Here is a 23860-nt window from a genome sequence, read left to right as displayed (position 1 = left end):
CTCCCTCCCCTCCCTCTCGTCCCTCCCTCCATGTATCTTGTATTGTTTTGTTTTAGACCCAGGCCTCACACATGCTGGGCAAGCACTACCACTGAACTACAGCCCCAGACCTAGCACAATGCTGTTTCTACAGTGCAGGCTGCCTAGTGGCTGCACCAAAGCTCTGTCTTCATGAGTGTAGAGCTCTTGCAGTTCAGCAAAAGGAAAACTTATGTGATCTCAGTTCTTCTATGTACTTAGGGAGTTTCTACTAAAAATGAAAGAAATCTGTCTTTATAGACATGAGAGTAAACTGGCACCCTCCCTTTAAAATGTGCTGACTCACAGTGGCTTCCAGCCAGGGAAACCCCTCCAAACCTAGAATTTAAGGAGGGACTGCCTTGAAGGCAGGAGAGATCAGAGCATCATATAAGGGTATCCACAAGCCATGAATGGATGTGGGTTTGAAGATCACCATACCTATGGCCTAAGAAGCCTGGCTCTGAGTCCCTTCTCATAGGCCCCTGCCCTTCTGGAATGTTCCCTTTCATCTCCCTTCTCATAGGCCCCTGCCCTTCTGCAATGTTCCCTTTCATCTTCCTTCTTGGTGTCCATTTACCCACCAGCTTCCAAGAGAAGTCAAAGAGAACAGGAGATGAGGACCCCACACACACCCGTGTTGCTCTGGCCTGGCCTGGCCTGCCCACGGTCCCATGCATGCAGGGTGCTCTGTGAATGTGAGGTGCCAGTATAGAGAGTGAATTTGTCTGACTAGGCATCCTGAAGCCTGGAGCCATATGTGATTATTAGTCCATACAAGGCATCAGACCCTGTGGGAGGCTACAGCAGGAGGCAGGAGGGGATTTCTCTGCTTTCTCACTATTCCTCCATAAACATGTCCCTGGTAACTGAGGACATGCAGTTTATGCTCATTAGCATAGTCTGGGTCTAGCCCTTTTTTTGACCACAGGAACCTAACCGGAGCCCAGGAGCTCAGGTCTCAGGTCAGGCAGTGTTTCCTGCCCCCTCAGCCCCTCGGCCCCTCAGTCCCATGCTGCACCTGCATAAATGTTGGTTCGTGGGTGTCGTTGGTTCGTGGTTGTTTTGTGACGTCTGTCAGGAAAAGGGGATCCTGTTTCCATGAAGGCCAGAACATCTGTTGCAGAGATGTCCCCGTGTGACCATCTAGCTATCCAGAGTCTGAGAATAGTCATTTCCAGGAATGAAACAAGAAGTGGGAGTCCACCTCTGTGATCAAGTGCATGGCGTGCTCTGGCTTCAGCCACTTGGGCCTTGGTCCTGTCTGGCTACAGCTGGCCAAGCTTCTTCCCAGAAGAGGGAGCCCTGTGTAGTCTAGCCCCAAGAGCTGAGGAGTGTCAGGCAGCAGCAGGCTGCCAGGAGAGAAAGGGAGGACAGGACGTGCCAAGCAGCCTAGTCATGTTACACCACGTGCGGACGGGCTTTGGAAGAGGTCCCCGGAGTCCCAGGTGGCACCTGACGCTCAGCTGCCACTGCAGTCACACCCTGACACTGGGTCCACACAGCTGCTCAGTCACCTGAGAGGTGGGCACATCACCCTCAGGGGCAGCACCAGGAGGTCTAACAGACCCTGAAGGGAGCTTCCGGTGCTTCAATATGCTGTGCCTGGTACCATCAGTACTCTGTGCCTGGTGCTTCAGTACTCTGTGCCTAGTACTATTAGTACTCTGTGCCTGGTACCATCAGTACTCTGTGCCTGGTAGCTTCAGTACTCTGTGCCTGGTAGCTTCAGTACTCTGCCTGGTACCATCAGTACTCTGTGCCTGGTGCTTCAGTACTCTGTGCCTGGTGCTTCAGTACTCTGTGCCAGGTGCTTCAGTACTCTGTGCCTGGTACCATCAGTACTCTGTGCCTGGTACCATCAGTACTCTGTGCCTGGTACCATCAGTACTCTGTGCCTGGTGCTTCAGTGCTCTGTGCCTGGTGCTTCAGTACTCTGTTCCTGGTGCTTCAGTGCTCTGTGCCTGGTGCTTCAGTACTCTGTGCCTGGTACCATCAGTACTCTGTGGCTGGTGCTTCAGTACTCTGTGCCTGGTGCTTCAGTACTCTGTTCCTGGTGCTTCAGTGCTCTGTGCCTGGTACCATCAATATTCTATGCCTGGTACCATCAATATTCTATGCCTGGTACCATCAGTACTCTGTGCCTGGTACCATCAGTACTCTGTGCCTGGTACCATCAGTACTCTGTGCCTAGTGCTTCAGTACTCTGTGCCTGGTACCATCAGTACTCTGTGCCTGGTACCATCAGTACTCTGTTCCTGGTGCTTCAGTACTCTGTGCCTGGTACCATCAGTACTCTGTGCCTGGTGCTTCAGTACTCTGTGCCTGGTACCATCAGTACTCTGTGCCTGGTACTATCGGTACTGCTTACATAGGACTGTCAGTACTCACCATCTAGCATGGCCAGACCCTATACTTAGCACTGACAGTGTTCTATGGTCTCTTGGAGCCTGTTTGCTAGTGAGAGCAGCAAGCTAGAGGTGGAGTGAAAAACAAGTCAGTGCAAAGCCCTGAGCTGGAAGCAGTGTTGCAGCCAACCACAGGGACCCCGGGTCCCTATCGAGGACAGAGGTGAGAGGAACAAGCGGTGCTGAGGCTAATGGGAAGCGAATGGCACGGGTCAGGTCTGTGAGGCCTGTGTGAGGCACCTGAGCTTCCCTGTGTCAGTCACTGCAGAACTTGGAGCCAAAAAACTTAGGGTCTGCTTATGTAGAATTTACAAGCTACTGCACCGCTAAGGACGTGTGTCATCCTGTACTTGCCCTAGCATGTTTATGATGGTGGTGGGGAGGGTAAGTGTTCATATGTGTGTAGTTACATGTACACATGTGTGTGTGAGTGTGTACGGAGGCCAGAGGTGACTTTTGTGTGCTCAAGTTCCCTGTGTTCTCATTAGACTCTAGTCACTACAGCATCCCCTGGGCCATGAGCTATGAAGGGGGAGTACACTTGGCATGGGTGAAGGCTCCTCAGTAGCTAGGTCCCAGCAGGGCCAACCCTATAGAGAGAGCTGCTTCTAACTAAATAAAGGCAGTGTCAGGGTTATGTGAACATCTGCTAGCCAAGCCCTACCCTTTATTCAACTGAATTCCTCAAAACCCAGCATTGACAACACTTTCCTGTGTTGTGGGCCCACATGGCTGTTCCGTAGGAGACATGGGCACATACACCATTGCCACCCTATTCCTTCTACTCTGGTCTGTGGCAAGAGCAGCTGGGGCCCCAAGGGACAATTAATGTCTCACTGGACAGGTTTTGCTGAGGGCAGAAGCCCTGACACTAGCCATTAACCTCAGCTCTCTTTATTGAATCAGATTCTGTGGGGCCAGTAAGAATAAGATGGTGTTCACTACATGTCTGCCAGCATCTGGCTCTGTGGAGAACCAGAGGGGAGAAGTGGTTTGAGATTTGGAGTCAGACAGGCCTAGGCATGTGTCCTGCTCAGCCACGTGGCCCCAGATGGCCTCAGAGAAGCCTCCACTTCCTCTGTCGCTCTCGCTCTCTCTCGCTCTCTCTTGCTCTCGCACTCTCTCTCTCTCTCTCTCTCTTTCTCTCTCTCTCTCTCTCTCTTTCTCTCTCTCTCTCTCTCTCTCTCTCTCTCTCACACACACACACACACACACACACACACACGGCGGAGTGTACTCCTGCAGTGGTGTTTCGGGTGCCGCACACACACTCTGCTCCCATCCCACCTGTCTTCTCCAGTCAGCGCCCACCTGTGCACTGTCAGACTCTCTGGTCTTCATAACAAAGCCAGTTTCTGACCCTGCTGACACTGGCCACTGAGGCCACCTTAGCCACCTGGCCTTCCTGCAGCCCCTCTGAGTTCTGATCAGCGAGGGCCCAGCCCTCCAGCTCACCTTCTTTAACCTAACTCTTGATCTGATGCCTCATGAGAGTGTGAACTCAAGGTCCAGTACAGGTCATGGTGACTCCTTCCATGACACTGAATGACTGCAGTTGGGTGGTGGCATTAGACAGTGTGCTTCAACATAAAGAACTGCATTGCTTATGGAATGCCTACTGAGACAAGGGGAAGGGCTCAGGCAGCAGTTAGCTACCCAGCGTCATCCATTGGGCCCTCCTGAGCTGGGAAGCCCTCTGGGGACCTAATGCCTGCGGAAGGCAGAATAAGAATGGCTCTCCCAGCTGCAGCCATCGGCGGCCACTCAGTGACATGCCCATATGACTCTATAGTGGTGATACACAAGATGGGCTTTCTGGGTCTCTGGCTAGTGACAAATGAAGAGCCTGGGGTTCTCCTGCAGAGAGTGGTTGTCTGACCCACAGTTTCACCTTGAGTTAGATGACTCAGAGCAGAGAGTCGAGCTTCGTCACAAAGGCCTGTCTGAGTGACTGACTTCAGGCTGCTGACGCTTAAGTCCCCCCTGAGAGACTCCAGGCTGCCCTGTGCCCGAGCCGCAGATGCCTTAAGGTCCCTTTGAGGCTGGTGTGGGACTGGACCCAAAGAAAGACAATCCAGTCCCATGGTTGGACATCATAAGGACATGTATTGTAGTACCCAGTTCAATCTTTTCCCGTGGTTGGACATCTTAAGGGCATCCCGTGGTTGTATTACAGCAACCATTTCCTTTTACTTCCTGTCAAGACAGCTAGCTCCAAGTGGATGAGGACCTTAGGACGAGAGTTGAAAAGAGGAAGCAGTTACCAGAGCGCATCCAGCATTGCTCTGGCTAGGACCTCCATCCTGCACCTGTGCCCAGCCCAGAGGCAGCCCACATGGGCCCCAAGTTTCTTCTCTAAAGAGAAAAGAAAGATCTCAGTTGGGAATCTACTAGAGCCACAAATTGTTGGTCAAGCATGCATCTTCTGGAAGCTGAGCAGGTCCAGGTGATTGCAGCTCCATTCTGCCCATAGTAGAGAGCTGGGTTTCCTGGGACCATCTCTGTGTTGAGTCGCTGGTCCTGGTGGAGAGAGCTCCAACCCTTTCGCAATCACTTCTTCTGGAGAACCTGACTGGCTAAGCTAGAGTAAGACCGGAGCTGGTTTTCCGAGCTCTGGAACTAAGCACGTTTCTATCTCCTTTCATCACTTCTTCCATGTTTGAGGGCAGAGGTCAGGGAGGAGTCTGGAAAATGCCAGACTCCAGAGCTGAAGGAAACTCAGGCACCATCTGTGTGGCCTAGGGCAAGTCCCTGGTTTTCCCTGGGATGGCATCTGTTGAACTGAGTCACACTATCAGTCCCCGACCCCTCCCCCTGTGGTATAAGCACAGCTCAACTCCACCCTTCCCTTCACCTTCTCCCCTTTCAGCTCTGGACTTGAAGTCCCACTCTGAACACTGACTTGGATAGCTAGAGGGATGGAGACTTGTCACTGGTCCACAGGAGCATCCATGGAGGCAGCTGGTGATGAGGCGCCAGGGAAGGTGCTTAGAAGCCAGTGCCCCTGCTCACAAGTGCTCGGAGAGAAAAGCCTGGTCCACCTTCATGGTTAGGACCCCAGAACCTGAGCACAGCAGGAAGCCCAACATTCATCCAAATCCAGAATGCTCCTCTAGGAGATTCACAGTGGGCAGAGCCCAGGCAGGCAGAATGTTTGTTTCTGGACCTTTATACAAGCATCTACCCACAACTGTCACATCTCTTTTCACTCTCAAAAGTCCCATTTCCTCTCACTTTCAAAAGTCCCATTTCCCTTCATCTACCATTGTCACAGCTATTCACACAAGCACAACCACACCAAAACAAAAAACAAAAACAAGAAAAAACAAAACAAAAAAAAAATGAGCTGTCCTGCCAGGTCTCCTATGCTCGGAGTCATGTGGAACCAGAGTAGGGTCATCACAGCCTCCCGAAGGCTCTCCCAGACAGACACCCCCACCCCAGTGATGACACAGGCAGCCCCAAGCCATCTCACCTGCACGCGTCCACTTACATTGTCTTCTGGTGGGAATGTGCTGAGCTCAGCTCCAGGCCTGGACTCAGGAAGAAAGCAGGTCTGTCTGTCACAGTTGGCTTTCCAAAGGTCAGGTTAGTGCTGGCCAGATGTTTGTGGGCACATGTGGATGTATGTTTAACCTACAGGGATAATCATGCCTAGCAGTGACCGCTAGCCGGTTGGTACAGATACACAAAGAAACAAGCTTACAACCCTTTGTTTCTTTTGTGTCCCTCAAAAGGAAACAGGCTTATCACTTATTGGCATGTAGAGAACACCTGGCACTCTTGCCCAGCCAGCTCTGAGAGCAGAAGGGTTTCCTAAGCAGGGCTTAATCACTTGAATTCCTCGGGTGATTTCCCAGCACCTGCACCCCCATTCTGTACAGGGGAAGCTTAGCCTGATTTCATTGACTTCTTATCAGAATGTTGCAAAGTCCTCAGCCTGCCAATCAGATAGATGTGTGCAGTGTCATGTGAGACCAGGGCCCTTGGTTCTGTGAGGCTGCCAGAGCTGGGCCATGGAGCATGCCAGTCTGAGGGTCCAGGCTCTCTCAGGACCCTCAGACAAACATCTGCACTTGATTCTGTTCTCTTAGCTTTGAAGTCGTCTCACTTGGATGAGCCTCCCTCATCTTGTTTCCCTGAGCATCCTGGAGCACAGAGGTTCCTAAACACCTAGCTCCCAGGTGTGAGGACATGATGTTAGCAATGTAGGTCCTACACATCATAGGTCTCTCAGGAATGCCCAGCTAGCCTTCTCCCCTGTCCTCCTCTCCCTGTTAGAGTCACGGCTGCTTGTCTTAGAACCCAGGATGCCTGAAGGAGGCAGCTGTACACTTCTTTGTGAATGCCCACTTGGTACAAATCTTCTCACTTGTTCGTTCCATCATGGCTTCTGGACATTTCTGTGCATGTGGTCGGGACCCACTCCTCCTCCCTCCATTGCCTAGCACTCACTGAGTCACAGATGAGAGCATTCAGCCAACAGGCAGAATGAGGCTGGAAGGGAGGCAGCGGGTAGTGTGCTAGAGAGCGGGATTGGCCCCTGGAGGGGTGCAGGAACGGTCTGGGTGAGAATGCCCCAGACAAGACTGTGGCACTGGAGGGTGGGGCACTCACGTCACTTTATACTGTAGATGCATGCTTACAGGCTTACAACCCATTGCTTCTTTGGTGTCTCTCAAAAGGAAGCAGGCTTGTCTCTGACTGGCATGCAAGGGACACCTGGCACTCACACTGAGGATGTGTGATCTAGTGGACTTGGAACTCCCTCCTTGTTCCACCCTGCTCTCTAAAGCAAAACTTTACTACCTCTGGGGGCTGTGTGCCCCAGGACTTTACTCTGGTGTTAAGTCATGATAAGGTCCTATTACCTAATCATTTGACATGGGGCTCTCTCCGGGTCACTTAAACTTGGAGTTCTTGGGTCTATGGATGAATGCTCCATCCCTAGGGATGATTGTCTTATACTTTTTAAAAATTAATTATTTATCCATTTTACATCCTGATCCTGCCCCACTCTGTCTTTCCAGTCCCACCTTTACAAATTCCTCCTTCTATTACCCCCTCCCCTTCTCCTCAGAGAAGGGTAGACCCTCCTTGGGTACCACCCCACCCTGGGACATCCAGACTAAGTGCATCCTCTACCACTGAGGCCCAACCAGGCAGTCCAGTTGGGAAATGAATTATTAAGTGAGTATTAAACTTCAAGGTCCCATGTACCCAAGCGAAGTGTCGCTGTGGCAGTGGGCTCACAGGCTTCCTGGCAGATGGAAGAGGAGATGAGCATCATGAAAGATAAGAGGAACAGACGGGAGCCACCTGGCAGGGCTCAGGAGGGCCTTGTTTTCCAGATCAGGTTCTTGGGTTCAGTGTGGACCAGGTCGCCTCCTGTTGATGGGTCCTGGCGAGGATTCTGTGCTTACTGTCCAGGTCTTGTGCTTCTCCTGTCAAGGATAAAAGTTGGTAAATGCCTTTTGGTTTTCATTTCTCTTTGACATGGAAGGTTTCTCTGTCTTTTGAAGAACTAGGACCAAGGATGACGAATATAAAATGAGGGCTGGGAAGATGACTCAGTTGGTAAAGTTCAAGGGCCTGACTTTGATCCCTAGCACACACTTTAAAAACCCAGGTGTAGTGGCCTGTACCGGGAGTCTCAGCGCAGGAGGATGGGGGTCTATAGGTCCACAGGTTCTCTGTGCGGCCACCCTAGCTAAATCAGGTCAGAGAGAGACCATGCCTCAAAAAATAAAGTGGAGAATAATTAAGGAAGATGCCCAAGACCTCTGTACACACATGCCCATGCACATGTACCCGACATGATACATGAACAGATATACATGGAAAAGGGCAGTGTGGAAATGAGAGTGGGCTAACCTGCAAAGGCTTCCTACAAAGTCATGTTGGGAGCAGTGTCTGGTGGAGCTCTGCAAAGAAGTGCCTGCCCCTCACGGCGCTGTGCAGTATTGAGAGCGTCAGGCTGCATGCAGCTACTGAGCCCCAGGAACAAACATGGATGACATATCCGTGTCAGGTTCCAGAGCTGTTAGAACAAAACAGCACGGAGGAGGGACAGTGTGAGCTTTTCTACATGTGTGCTCCTTGTCAGAGCAAGGACTATAGACCAGAGAAGAGGAGGTGGCCGCCGACCCCAGGGAGTACTTAGAGCCACTCCCTAGAGTTTCTGGAAAGCTCTGCTGACTCTGCAACTCTGTACTTGCTGCTGCTGCTGCTGTGTGCTTAGACCCATCTGTCGTTTATATTGTAGTGTGAGGGATCTGATTGCAGGACCTCACAGGAACACTCTCCGATCTCTGGGTTTGTTCCTCTGTTCTTACCCATGGCAAGAGGTCCCCAAATGCGTCTCAGGGCTTGTTTGCCTTGGCCATCTGCCCGTTCTTCTCCATCTGGTAGCCTTGAACCGTTGATTCGGTGACGTGCGAAGGCTGGGTGAAGGGCATCGCCTTCTGTGCGGCATGTTCTGGACTCTGACACTCCATTCCATGGGCGGCTGCTCCCAACACCTCCTGTCCCCTTCTGTCCCCCACCCTCACTTGAATTAGACCCTAGTTCCCTGTCCATAGCAGACAGATATCACAGTGTCATTGGAAAACCTATAAATGCAAACATCATTATCTGTCTAGGTGTCTAATCCCCTGGCCTTCATATCCTTCCTCCACAGTGCCTCAGCTCAGGACCACACTCTTCCCTCCAGGTGATGGCAAGCAGCCCCTTCCCAAGGCCCCTTGGCCAGGTCACTTGCACTCCCTCTAGATGGGCAGTGCCCAGCTGTATGCTAAGTACACCATTGGACCCTGTCCTCTCCCTTCCCTACCAGTCATGGCCCCCGGATAGACAGCTGTGCACTGTTCCAGCCACCCCCCACCCTACCAGATCCTGGCAGAGCCCAGGATCAAATGTCCTCCAGGTTGTTGTCCATTTGGCTGGCCTTGGTTCTGTACCCTTCTTCGGCCAACTCTCACTTTACCCCCACACTGTCTTCATCTTCCCTATCCCAGCCTGCCAGGCCTTCCTCTCAGGAAGCCAGGGTCTTGTGGCCACCTGCCCCTCCCTGGGTCTGTTTCTTCGTCTCCCCCATGAAAGCACTGGGGCCACTGAGCAGTGAAAGAGAAACTGAGTCTGCAGGTAGCATTCTCTAGGCTGTGAGCAGGAGGAGACCTTCCCTGCGCTTTGAGATCTGTGACCAGCTAAGCAGAGCACCAGCCTGATGAGCATGTGAGAGCCCAGCACTGGTGCTCCACTGGTGCTCCACCTTCTGCTGGCTCCTCTCCAGCCTGGCCCTTTGCAGCCTGCTCTTCAGGTGTGCTCTTGTGACCTGACCTGGAAAGAGAGGTCTCTCCAGCCCTGCTTCCCTGATTCACAAACCACCTTCCTACACACCTTCAAGACACTGTGTCTCTGTTATGATGAGGGAGAGCTGCGTTGAGGGGTGGTACCTTTCATGGTGATACAGAACAGTCTTTTCTAAGCTGGGGAAAGAGATCCTGAGTCAGAGGACTGGAGATGTTCAGGGGTGAATGACTCAATTGACCTGGGCCTGCAGAGAACACTTGTTCTTGCTTCTCCAAGGCCCCTCCCCTTCCCTGCTCCAGGCCACCAGAACAGCCACCTTACCACATCCACATCATGGGGCTGTCCCCAGCCTGACTGGGAAGCCTGCTGCTCCCGACAGTGCAGACGGCTGCAGGAGCTGCTCATGAGCTAGGTACAGTCAGCTACAGCTGCTTCCAGTCTGTCACAATCCACATGGCCCACATCAGGGGAACGAGAGAAAGGAATCGGGTGAGCTAGAACAGAGGTTGCAAGCTCTGAGCAGCTGTGAGAGAAGAGGCTCCTCTGGGACCAAGTCCAGCGCCATTGTGGACAACCTGGGCAACCCAGGCCCTGTGGGTGTCAGTCCATTAAGAGCTGATCATAGAGACACAGAGTGGGGCTACCTCCTCCCCCATTAGCCCAGCTGTTTTCCAGGCCAGTCATCATCCTGTAGAAGCAGTACCCATCTTCAGGGAATGAATACCCCTCCCCAAAGGGCCTGGCTCTGAGATACTCAGGCCAGAGGCGGCCCTCTCCTCACCTAAGAAGCAGGCCAGTACCAGGCTTTACAACCACGCCAGCGCCACCCTCATGTACTTTGGGGGTTGAAGCCACTTGCTTTCTAGTAGAGATGCCCCAGTGCAGAGGTGAGATCTGACTAGTCCAGTTCACTGATGGTCAGACAAGAAGCCCAATTGAAGTAAGCGGCCCTAGCCGGTGAGGGGTTTAGAACTGGTTGCTGAAGTCCTTGAGGGCAAAGGACTGTGCCTCCTGCCAATGCAGTCAAACTTCATCACTAGCGTCCTGTTAACAAGGAAGCTCACCAATACTACTCCATCAAGTGGTTCTGCTTAGGAAAGAACTAGAAAGGAAGACAGTGGAGTCCCCGGGTACAGGTGACAGACATTGTGGTTTGTTGTCACATCAGAGGGTGCAGGTTTCAGCCATGATTTGGAGGAACAGGTGACTACTGCTTTAATTTACACAACATGGAGTCATCAGACTGTGCAGTGTGGGCTCAGTGCCCAGAGACACACCCCCTCCTGTTATGTCACCAGGGCAGCCCCACTTGGTGTCATGTAAATGTCACATTACCCTTGGCAGGGCTTCTCAGATAGCACCTCTTGGAAACTTGGCTGTGGAAGGACAGGGAAGTCTGATGTTGCCTGGGGTTCCTGCCTGCCTGGGCCTGCTGACCATACCCAGGTCTATGACCAGGGATGGGCACCCCCACACCCAGACCCCTGCAGGTTAGGGCCAGCATTCACACAGGCTAAGACAGGTTCTGACCAAGAGGGACTGGGGCTGGGCCAGAAAAACATTAAGAAGTTTGATCCTCATGCTAGGCCTTTGGTATGAGGTCATGGAAATAGGAGGTTTAGATCTGGTGTGACTGGGAGGACAGTGGGGCGGGGGAACGTTGGAAAAACCTCCGTGTAGCTGTGTGTGCTACCTGAAGCAGAATGGGGATTTGGACACACAGCAGGACGGCATGAGCAAACCTTGACCGAGGAAGCAAAGCAAGCCAGTCCTAAAAACCACACCAAAACAGATGAGTGCTTGGGAGGATGGAGGGCTGAAGGGGATGTCCAGCGTGATGGCCATGCCGTGTGAGTGTGACATGCCACTACAGGATGGCCACGCTGTGTGAGTGTGACGTTCTACTGCGCCACACACTGTTAAATGATACATTATATATTGTATGAATGCTTTAGGTTTTTATTTTTTAAAACTGTCAATTGATTCTTTGTAAATTTCAAGTCATACACCCCAATCCCACTCATCTCCCCATCCCTCCTCACCTGCTCTCTACCCCTGCCACTTCTCCCCTAAAAGAAAGCAAAAATTAAAAATAAGTAAATTAGGGCTGGAGAGGTAGCTCAGTGGTTAAGAGCACCTCTGCTCCTCCAGAGGTCCTGAGTTCAAATCCCAATGACCACATGGTATCTTGCAGCCATCTGTAATAAGACCTGATGCCCTCTTCTGGTGTGTCTCAAGGCAGCTACAGTGTATTTTTATATGATAAATAAATAAAATCTTTAAAAAAAAAAAAAAAGGTGGGCAGTGGTGGCACACGCCTTTAATCCCAGCACTTGGGAGGCAGAGGCAGGTGGATTTCTGAGTTCGAGGCCAGCCGGTGAACTCACTCACAGAGTGAGTTCAAGGATAGCCAGGGCTATACAGAGAAACCCTGTCTCAACCCTTCCCCCCCCCAAAAAAAGTAAATTAAAAACAAAAATAAAAAAATATCTTAACCTAGACTCTGGAGTGTCACTGAGTATCACACGGTACATCTTTCTGCCCAAACAGCTCACTTGCAAGATATTCACTGCAGTGAGCCATTGGTCTGGTTGGAGGCCTCTGGCTTCTGCCACACTATCAACACTGGATCCTCACTAGGACTCTTCTTGGATATCCTGTTGCTGAAGGCCACAGACCCAGAAATGGTCCCTGGCGACAACACAGGCCAGGGCCTCACAATGGCCTCAGGTGGCTGTGCAGGCCGCTCACACCAGGCTGGCCCACTACCCTGGTGGAGTCTCCAGCTCCACCTCTCTTCATTGTGCTCACACCCTGCTGCTTCTTTCTCCCCCATCTTTCTGCCATATTAGTGGCACTGGGTATCTTGGGTCTTTCGGTGTCTTCTGCCTTGCCAGTGCTTCATGGTGTTCGGCAGGGGTCCGGATCCATTTTGTTTTTAAATGATGTGTGTGTATGCATGTGTGTGCAATTTAAAATGCTAATGTATACATTGTGTTCATATTTTAGATGTATTTTACTTTTAATTTTGATTGTACATATGTGTGTGTGTGAGAGAGAGTGTGTGAGAAAGGGAGAGAGTGTGTGTGGGTGAGAGAAAGAGAACACATGAGTACAGAGGCCAGAGGTAATGGGTTCCCTAGAGCTGTAGTTACAGGCAGTTGTGAGCCACCTAAAGTGGGTGCTGGGAACAGAGCTCCGTCCTCTGTAAGAGCAGTGTGTGCTTAACTACTGAGCTGCCTCTCCTGCAGCCATCTCTCCAGTCCCAATAATTCTTTATGTATTGTGGATACAAGCCTTTAGGACAAACATGATTTGCAAACATCTTCTCCATGGCACTTGTCTTTTTCAGTTTCTTTGTCTGTGTTGTAAATCCTGATAACATATAATGCATCCATTTGTTCTTTCATGAGCTATGCCTCTTGGTAACATTGTTAAGAAAAGGTGTCCCATATAGGAACTGCCAGAGCTTGAGTAGGAACTGTGTGCCGGGAATGTGCTGTGCCGGAGGTATGGTGATAAACAAGACTCACACCATTCGGTTGAGTGGAGAAAACAGGAGACATAAATCCCCACCCGCCATGCTGGTGCCCTGAAGGCTGACCTGCTCTGTCTTAATGAGATGAAAGGGCTGAGGATGGAGCGCATTGGTATAGCATGTGCCTAAAGTACCCCAGGGCCTAGGCTTTACCCCCAGCACAGAAATCAGCACCACAACACACTATAATTTTATGATGCTGGAATGTGCAAAGTAGCTGGAAGGAAGAGCCATGTTCCAGAAGGCAGAGAAGGCTTTTGAAAAGTCGTACAGAGCAACAATAGACTTGGGGACACGGGAGCAGATCAAGATCATTGGAAAGTACCACTTCCTTAAGCAAAGTGTTCTGTTTCTAGAAATTTACAGGGAAAAGTGGTACAGAAGCCACACATTGGAGGTCTGGTTGAGTCTGGAGACCTGCCTCGGCCCCGTAGCTTTTGAGTGGCTGCTTCCCTTCTGTGGACTGTGCTCAGTCACCTCATGAAGCCAGTTCCCATCAGGCAGCAAAGCTGAACTAGGTTTGAACCAGGTATTTCGATATATGGAAAGGAGAGCTGGTTCACTGTTACAGTGGGGCAGGTGGATGAAGAGTGTGGCAGAGAATGAGGGCTTTGGCACTGTTAAGGCCTGCATGTCAAGGACCAAGTGCTCCCTCCCTGTAAAGCATCATCTAACAGTGGCAGTTAATGAACACCACACACTGGAAGCATCAGGAACCCAAGGGTCTCAGGAAAGAGGGTCCCTGACTGGATTTCTTCCAGTTCAGATGTTACCTCTCTTTTTAAAACATGAGAAAAAGGCCCAGTGGCTTGCTGTCATCTTGAATGTCTTTGAACTCTCACATTGTTGCTGCATTGAGAGACAGCAGTCTGTGCTGGGGTGGAGATCTGGGCCGTCTTGAAAATACAATGCCCACATCTCCACCGGGAGATCCTCCATTCCCTCCCTGCCTCTCCAAGGAGACCCGCTCACCAGTCACTAAGGCCAGTGATCAGAACTCATAGTTCCTTCATTCTGGGAAGAAGGGGGGCAGCTGAGTGGGGGGCAGCAGTGTCAGAATGGCTCTGGGCAGAAGTTGTCTGGACACCTTCCCGGCCTCCCCGGCCGTCTCACTGGCACCTCACACCCCAAGGACCTGGCAGGTTGTGTCAGATGATGTATCAAGGCAGCAGAGCCCCCAGAGAGCCTTGGTCACAGTCCCATGGCAGCCAGCTGTGGCCAGCCTCCTGGAGGGAATGCCCATGCTGGCCACCAGCCATTGCCCAAGGAGAGCACACCACAGGGGAGGTAGGCAAGAGGACATTGAGCACAGTGTCCCTAATGCCAACCCTGGCCTTCTCCTGCTGCTTGCTGAGCATAGCCCTCCCAGGACGGGTTTAAACACTGTGGTCTATACCCTATGTCGTCCCATGGAAGTGTGTTCTAGTTTCTCCAGATTGCTGCACACCTAGAAAACTGGGACACAACTTGGGAGGGACAATGGCTCAAAGCCCATCTGGGGCCACCTACCATCCTCTCACCTGCTCTGAGCCCAGAGCCTGGAGGATCGGGCAGCCTGAGGGAGTATCTGTAGGGCGAAGCTGCCTGCCCGGAGGAGGTGCCAGGTGGGCCATCAGGAGGTAGTTCAGGGACTAGAGACATGGCTCAGCAGTTGCTGCTCTTGCAGAGAAACCGTTTGTCTCCCAGCACCCACAGGATGGTTCACAATTGTCCATCACTCCAGTTCCTGTGGGTTGGACATTCTCTTCTGACCTTCACTGGCACTGAACTCATGTGGTACACAGACACACATGCAGGTAAGACACTCACATAAGGTAAAAATAAGTATTTAATGAGAGAGGTGGGGAGGACTCGGGAAACCATGTTTATAGGCATGGGCTCCTGCAGGCGACATGGCAGGAGCTACCTTCACTGGCTCAGAGTCAATTGAGTTAGGTATAATTTCAGATTTTAAACTTGTGGTGGTGGGCTCCAGACAGATAGCACTCTGGTTTTCTACTGACTTCTGCCCTGCGTTCTCCTAACAAGGGTCTATTACAGATTGAGAGGTTCTTATGGCGAACCAGAAGGTCCATAGCTGGAGGTGTGGTTTGGGAAGATTTTTGGAACCTTTAGGACACAGAGCCTGACTAGTAGAATGACCAACTAGAGGCTGGCCTTCAGGTCAGTATCACAGCCTTCTTCTGGCCCAAGTGCTATGCTTCCTAATCAATCAAAATATCAACAAGGCATGCCACAAGCCGCCACCACCACCACCCCCACGGACAGAGCCCTTAGCCATAGTGCCTTCCCTGCCAAACTGTGAGCCAAAAATAAACCTCTCCTTCCTAAAGCTGCTTGTGCCAAGGCTATCTTCACAGTGATGAGAAAAGTATCCCAGGGCCAGCAGGAGTTTCAGGCTTGGCTATTCCGACTTGCATAGTGGGCACAGCCCCCACCAGGAGCTGGCATTGTGGGAGTCAAACCCTTGGTAGGAAAGGGCCCATGGGCATGTTTGGTGACCCCTTGGCACACACATTCTAGAAGCCAAGCTTTGGGGTTGGAAATATCCTGAAGTCACTTCAGGAGCAGAATAAACGAGGAATGTGTGTGCTGGGGTTCAGATGCAACCCAGTACAGGTTGGAGGGTCCTGGGGCTCAGCAGTATTGAGAACCACTTCTTGGCAACAGGAGGGATATGTCTCAGTTGATAGAGCGGTTGATTGCCTGGTCTACACAAAGTCCTGGGCTCCTCCCCAGCACTGAATAGAACTAGGTGTAGTTGTTTATAGTTGTCACCCTGGGAGGCAGAGGCAGAAGGATCAAAGTCATCTCTCTCTTCCTCTCTCTCTCTCTCTCTCTCTCTCTCTCTCTCTCTCTCTCTCTCTCTCTCTCTCTCTCTCTCTTTCTCTCTCTCCTCTCTCTCTCTCCTCTCTCTCTCACAACACACACACACACACACACACACACCAAGGGAAGGAAGGATTTCTTTCCCAGTTTCTGGGGAGTCATCCCAGCAGCTAAAACAGTGACTAAAATGCTGGTTTAGACAAGGAAGCCGCAGAGAGGCTTAAAGTGGAGCATCATCCTCAGCACAAAGCGAGAGCATCACTGTGCACCCTCTTGCTCAGCCAGGGACAATCTGCAAAGTTCATCTTTGGAGGCCTGATGGCCTGACCTTCCTTGACCTTGGGCGGCACTCAGCTGAATTAGTTCCAAATTCAGTCACAACACAGCTTTGCTGCTTCGTGCCTTAGAGATGCCTGGCTGAACTAAGCAGCCAGCCCTGCTGTGACCGCTTCCCGAGTGATGCTGTTGTAAACCGGTATCTCAGAGAGATCAAGGTTACAGTGACTTTTCTGGTCCTGGGTAGGCAGCCAGTCTTCATCTAGGAACACATCTGAAGGAGATCTGTGTCACACATTTATGATTCCAAGAGTGGCCACAGAAGACCAAACCAGAGCCACAGCCTTGCACAAAGGCTCCAACAGCCTTGCACAGTGCATGTTTCTGCAAAGACGTCTGCCAGAGAACTGCCTACGCTCATCTTGGATTGCTGCCACCCGAGTTACTGACCCTGATAGCTAGGATACTGGGACAACATTACTTATGGAGCCCTCTTCACTTTGCCTTTGAAAAAGAAACCCCCTTCCTCTTTGCATGTGCATATAACTTAACATAGCCTATGCTTTCTTGTTGTCAAACTTTGCTTGTCCCTATAAATCCATCATGGCTGGATAACCTCCTTCCTCTTGTTTGGAGGATGAGAATTGTGACATCTGAGTGTGAAAGCTCTGCTGGCACAGGAGGGATGCACCCCCATCTGAAGACCTAAGAGGTTATAGGACTTGCATGGGCTCTAGGTTGAAGATTCACCTCTTAGAGCCTGGATCTCCTCCATTGCAGAAAAAGGTGATGGGAATGGGCTGATAAGTGCCCAGTGGGTAAAGGCGCTTGCTGCCTAGCCTAGTGACTGAATTCGATCCCTAGAAATAAACTGATGTGGTGGATCGACAGTCCCTGAAGTTATCCTCCAACCTCTGTGAATGCCTGCAGCATACATGTACATGTGCGCACACACAAATAAATGTAATTTTTTTTTTTTTTTTTGGTTTTTTTTTGGTTTTTTCAAGGCAGGGTTTCTCTGTATAGCCCTGTCTGTCCTGGAACTCACTCTATAGATCAGGCTGGCCTCGAACTCAGAAATCCACCTGCCTCTGCCTCCCAAGTGCTGGGACTAAATTTATCAGCCACCACTGCCTGATAAATGTAATTATTTTTAAGGTAGATGATGATAGCTGAAAATATAGCTCAGTTGGTAAAGTGCTCACTATGTAAGCATGAAGACCTGTTCCCACATCCACATTTTTTAAAAAGCCAGATTCAATACCTGATGCTTTAAATCTCAGTGCTGGAGAGACACAGATCCATCTCAACTGTCCCAGTAGCCACGGTACCTTCTGCTCAGTGTATTTCATTGAACTCTCCAAGGGCAGACATCCAGAACTGCCCAGACCAATTTTATTTATTTATTTATTTATTTATTTTTGTGAAACCTTCACATGGAAGGCAGGCAGAATTTTCCAAGGTCAGTGGGAAAACTCGTGAGGGCTTATTAGAGATCATGACCTAGAGCGTCCTTCGTACAGACAGATCAGCTCCACCCTGGGATGCTCCTAGATCACACATGTGTTAGAGTACGATCAGCCAGACCTTCCTCGGGTGCAGAAAAGCACCCTGTTCCCTCCCAGTGGCATCTCTGAGCACTGAGGCCATGGAACCTAACTCCACCCAAGTTGAGTTAGGGGCCAAGAGAGTTTAACCTAGAAGACACCAGCGAAGCTCAGACCTCAGGGTCAGACCTGTGCCTGGGGACCACCAGGCCCTCAAGTTCTTACCACAGACTGCCTAATGATGGAGCGTCCATCCTCTTAAACAAAGGGCTGAGGCCACCCTAGATTTCCTAGCCACCTTGGCCTCCTCCGGAGGGCAGTGAAGGAAACAAAGGGTTCCCCTCCAGGATTTCCACATGAGTTATCCACCCTGCTGAACTTGCACATAGACCAGGGAAGTTTCTCTTCAGCCAGCACTGACTAGACACAAGCTGTGTCTGCTGAAGCACGTGGGGTTTGTTAACTGGACACAGCCTAGCTGCAGTCCAGCCACCTCCCTGATAAATGTGCCTGAGCTGATGGGGATAGGAGCTCCGAGGCATAGTCGGCGTCGTCTGCTGACCAGCCTTTGCTCTCACTGCCCTGGGCACAGAGCACTGGCACACACTGGCTTCCATTGGGTAGTGAGCAGAGTGTGTTGCTCAGGGACTCAGCAGGGGAGAACATAGCTGCCCAGGGCTAAACTGATGGACCCTTCCAGAGCCCAAGATCCACAGACCTCATGTGTGGGTTTAGTTTAATGTCAACCTGACACAGGCTAGAGTCGTTTAGGAAGAGGGAACCTCACTTGAGAAAATGCCTCCACCAGATTGACCTCTGGGCAAGCCTTTGGGAGCTTCTCCTTGGTTAATGACTGATGTGGGGAGGGGGCTCGCACATCCCATGGGCGATGTGGTGCCATCCCTGTGCAGGTGGTCCTGAGTGGTATAAGAGAGCAGGCTAGGCAAGCCATAAGATGCAGATCAGTAAACAGCATGCCTCTGTGGCATGAGCCTCAGAGGTTCCCGCCTTGTGTTCCTGCCTTGGCCACTCTGTAGACAGTGACCTGGGATATAGAAGCCAAATAAGCCCTTTCCTCTCCAAGTTGCTTCTGGTCAGGGTTTTTATCACAACAGTAGAAACCTAGCTAAGGCAGGGACGGAGGATATTAATACAGTTATTCCAGTACATTATTGAAATGCAGCAGAATATGGAACAAAGTCATTTGCTTGACAGGGTGGGTCTTCTGTGTGCTTCCTGTGTTCCCTTAGAAGCCTCTTCAACTAGGGTTGACTAGTCATAACGAACACAATATGACTAGTCAGAAGAAAGCTACAGAAGACGTGGTACAGATAGAGTTGATCTACTCCAAAGCACATATACAACATACACATAGTTGGTGCCAACTAGATGCTAGCTAGGCACTCTTAGAGCAGCAACACACAAGGGCAGAAAAGGCTGGATGCAAGTGGGGGACTTCAATAAAGAAGCATGCCTCACTAGGATCATAAATCAGCAAATGCTGCTAACACATCTGAAGACACAAATCAAGGTAAGGACAGTTGACTCCAGGACAGACAGTAGAGACTTGGGATAGCATTTCCATCCCATCTGGTTCTAGCCCTGCCCCTCCAGGCCTTACGTTTTCATCTTGACTCTTCACATCAGGACATTGTACATATTGCACAGCTGATTTACCTCTCAGGCTGCCTTGGACGGATTGCATATGTAACAAGTGTGTGCATGTGCATGTGTGTGTGTGTGTGTGTGTGTGTGTGTGTGTGTGTGTGTGTGTGTGCATGTCTGTGTGCGTATTTATGTAAGTGTATATGGGGGAAGTGTACATACATGTGTGCATGTACAGGTAGAGGCCAAGGACAATCTCAGGTGTTATTTTTCAGGCTCCATTCATCTTTTTTTTTTCATTTACTTGTTTGTTTGTTTGTTTGTTTATAGACAGTATCTCTTATCTATCCTGGGAGTTGCCAGACTGGCTAAGTCCCCATGCTCCAGGGATTCAACTGTCTCCACTTGAAGTGATAGGTTTATAAGCACGCACTTCCAGGTCCAGTTTTTAACATGAAATCTGGGAAAACACTCAGGTCCTAACACACACAGTAGGCACTTTATTAGCTGAGCTAACTTTAACAATACTGGATTTCATGTATGCTAGGCAGACACTCTACCAATGGAGAGCTGTATCTTGAGCCCTTGAGGAACCTTTGAAAGGGGCTGGAACAGGACACAGACAACACAACAACCGTGAATCACTGTGCTCAAGTGTTCTCAAGTCTCCAGTATCCTATAACATCACTGAAAAAGTCACAGGCACCGGGCGGTGGTGGCACACGCCTTTAATTCCAGCACTTGGGAGGCAGAAGCAGGCGGATTTCTGAGTTCAAGGCCAGCCTAGTCTACAGAGTGAGATCCAGGACAGCTAGGGCTATACAGAGAAACCCTGTCTCGAAAAACCAAAATGATGATGATGATGATGATGATGATGATGATGATGATGATGATGATTGATGATGATGATGATGATGATGATGATGATGTTGTTGAATTAAATGGTGTGTTTTTAAAGAGTGTAAAAGGTCCGGAAACTAATGTGTTTCTCTTACACGGCAGCAGCAGGTACAGGCTCAGGTTCCAACCAGAGTCTGGAGCCAGGGATGAGGACAGGTGGAATGGGCTGAGATCCCTCTGGAATGCATCCCACCAAGGCAGGTGATGGAGCAGTGGCCTAGAAGAGTGACCTAGCAACTCAAATTGTAGGTTAGAGAAAAAGGCAAAAAATGATTGAAGTCATGGGTGGGAGACTGTCTCATGGAAAATACCGCTGGAGGCTAGTGTGTAGGCATGGGCTTGTGTTTTTATGTTAGGTTGCTTTGGGGTTGGCTGGTCAGTTGGTCTTTGAGATAGGGTCTCATGTATCTCAACCTGCCCTTAAACGTGGTTTCATATTTGAAGACAACCTTGAACTTCTGATTCTCCTGCCGCCTCCTCTCCAATGCTGAGATTACAGGTCTGCACCACCCTGCCCAGATTTACGGGGTGTTGGGGCTAAAAACCAGTGCCAGTGGTAGAAAGCCATTCCACCAATTGAGCTGCGCACCCAGATCTCAGAAGCAATCCTCATGATCTGTGGCTCTTCTTAAACTACCGTGGATGGAGTGCCACATTTCCCTGCACCCCTTGGAATGGCTTCCTAACTGCATCTTGGCTGACCTGCCTTCAGGGGTACTGAGCGGTGGCTGCGACCTGGACTTCCACAAGGAAGGCCCCCATCTGCTAACGGGGAAAGGCTGCTGCTACCCTCACGGTGCCATGGCGGAGGAAGCCCAGGTCTGAGGGAAGCTGTCACCCTCCTGCCAGAGCCAGGCAGGTGATCAGAGACGGCTAAGAGGACTTGGCTTCCTGACACGTTGCCCCTCTTCTGGGATTTGTATTAATGGCGCCTGCTGGCTCTCCAGTGCACACATTGTCGGGCATTTTTGATGAGTTAGGGGGTCTATTCAGGCCCAGAGCTTAGAGCTTCTGATGCCAGGCCTCTGCTTCAGCTTTGCGCAGCAGTCTGGAAGGCCAGTGCTCACTTCCCTCCACTGACATCTCTGTCCAGCCTTCTCCCTCTCACAGCCACAGTCCAGCATGGCCAGCCAGGTCCTATGAAGTCATCGGCCCATGGCTCCCTGGTGTCTGGAGACACTCGCCTGGCATTCTGTGTGGCTGCCAGGGTCCATTTCTCTTCACTCTCTGGGCTTATTCATGGACTTGGCCACAGCCAGAAGAAAAACTCAGAGCCATTGTTCACCCTCAGAGCTGACAACTTCCCACAGCAAAGACCTTCAGAAGCGGGAAGGGATGCCTTCTCAGAGGAAACCTGACAGGGGAACCATCTGGGTCCCTTCTGGGGTTACTATGGGCATTGCCCACCTGGTATGAAAGTCACCTGCACTGGAGACCATCCGTGTTGCTCTCTAGGTCAAAGGTCCAGTCTCCGGGTGTCTACAAGAGAACCTGCCCACCTCTGGCTATGGGCTAGCTGCTCCTCTCTGAGCCCCTCCTGCCCGGGGAACATATGCACCCAACACAGGATGTTTCAAAGGTGCTGGATAGGCTTTTGATTCTACTTTTGTTCCTTCCCTCCTCCCACCCCCTCACACACCATACCTGTGGTGGGTCTCTGGTCTCCCTTTCCTGCTGCACCAAGCTGGGCCCCAGAAGCTGCTGGGAGCTACTGATGTGCAGAGCAAGCACCTGCTCTTGTACACAGCCAAATTGTAGTCTGTCCAGAAAGAAAGTAGTAGCGATCTAAGTAAACAGCACACGTCCCAGGAGAGCTGTGAGTGTGGGCTAGCACACATCCCAGGAGAGCTGTGAGTGTGGGCTAGCACACGTCCCAGGAGAGCTGTGAGTGTGGGCTAGCACACGTCCCAGGAGAGCTGTGAGTGTGGGCTAGCACACGTCCCAGGAGAGCTGTGAGTGTGGGCTAGCACACGTCCCAGGAGAGCTGTGAGTGTGGGCTAGCACACGTCCCAGGAGAGCTGTGAGTGTGGGCTAGCACACTCATAAACTCACCAAGACATTATGAGACTCTTTTATGATTTTATTTTGTAGCTTGATGGTGTGGTTATTGAGCATGAGCTTTACAGGTGACAGCACCCGTCCCAACATCAAAAGGCTGGACATGCCGCACCTTTGAGTTGTAAAGGGAATGGAGACATGAAGCCCTTGCCCCTTGATTTCCTAATGGTGACACCAATATTCAAACAGAAAATTGTCCAGGAATGTTCTCACCAGCCTAAGAACCATCCCTAATAACTCCTGAGAAGCCAGCACCCATGGGGTGACAATTGATCTTTGTCCCTCTCTTTCTGCCAGCTTGGATGGAAAGCTGCCTGCCCAAGGTCACCCAGTCTGGAGAACACTCAGAGCCCAGGCCCAGCACCCCCTCTGCACACCCTTCACTGTTCCTTAGCTCTTCTTCCTGCCTTTTCCAGGCACTCGGCACCTCCAGACTCTCTTCCTAATAGGTGTGCTTGTAGAGCCCCTCCTCCTGAGAAAGTTCACATGGCTGAGATGGAATTTCACATGAGTTTGCATCTTTAGTCCTGTCCCTTGGTGGCATCTCAATTTAGTTACAGTAAAGGAGTTTGGGAACTGGAGTCAGGACGTATGAACTCCTCTGTTTACTCAACAAACAGGGTTGCATAAGTAATTAAATTTCCTCTGACCACTGGCTCCTTCATCTGAGGTGTAGGTGCCTGAGGAGCTGCTGGCACCTCAGCAGTGTAAGAGCAGGACTCTTCAGGATACTGGAAGACTGGGCACTGGAAGATCACCCAGCAGGGAGAGAGGGGCATATATTTTATTCTAGGCAGGTTCCCCCTGTGCCCGACACTGATCACATGTTCTCTGTATTTGCTTGTGTGAGCATTGCCCTGCGTCTGGCATGTCACCTGTCCATTCACTGCACACATTCCCTTCCCCCTCTGCTACATCCGTATCTGGACTGTTCCTAGTGACCCACATTTTAGAGACTGGCTTCCCACTTTGTGGGAAGTGTCAGCAATAGGGCCTGGTGGGATTTCTTCAGGCACTGGAGGTGTTCCCTTGAAGGAAATTGTGGGTCTTAGTATCTTTGTATTTCTCTTCTGTGACCTTATCATGGGATGGGCACACATTTTTGTCACACTGTGCCACCACTAGCCCAAAGCAGCAGGATCACCTATTCTGAACTGAAACTGTGAGCCAGGATAATCCTCTCCTCTTGATAAGTTGCTTGTCTTGGGTATATGTTGCAGTCATAGAAAGCTGCCTGACAGAGCCTATGGATTTACTGCATTTGTGTCCCCATAGGTGGTCCTGGCTAAGGATGGAAAGCAGGGCAGAGGTTAGGTACCCCATGGCCTTGGCAAGAGTCAGGGGAGTTTTCTTGAGGCCGGTGGAGAGTC

At 50.9% G+C, this 23860-nt stretch overlaps 1 protein-coding gene and 1 long non-coding RNA gene across 7 annotated transcripts in view; one reads left to right on the top strand and one right to left on the bottom strand.

The window, feature by feature from the left end:
- Nucleotides 1-23860, top strand: part of Prkag2 (protein kinase AMP-activated non-catalytic subunit gamma 2) — a 254264-nt gene that overhangs the window by 135747 nt on the left and 94657 nt on the right. The gene's annotated exons all lie outside the window — the stretch shown is intronic.
- On the bottom strand, nucleotides 4513-10927 carry LOC116097570. Of its 2 annotated transcripts, none has more exons than XR_004121469.1 (4): nucleotides 10802-10927; nucleotides 7746-7870; nucleotides 5920-6062; nucleotides 4513-4656 (listed from the first exon to the last, which is right to left on the bottom strand). It is a non-coding gene; the product is annotated as an uncharacterized LOC116097570 (long non-coding RNA). The 2 variants fall into 2 exon arrangements; XR_004121468.1 differs by lacking the exon at nucleotides 10802-10927 and adding an exon at nucleotides 8762-9030.

This window comes from Mastomys coucha, unplaced genomic scaffold (assembly GCF_008632895.1).
Source record: "Mastomys coucha isolate ucsf_1 unplaced genomic scaffold, UCSF_Mcou_1 pScaffold19, whole genome shotgun sequence".
Lineage (NCBI taxonomy): Eukaryota > Metazoa > Chordata > Mammalia > Rodentia > Muridae > Mastomys > Mastomys coucha.
Note: the sequence above shows the minus strand (reverse complement) of the source record. Positions and strands in the feature narration are given on the sequence as shown.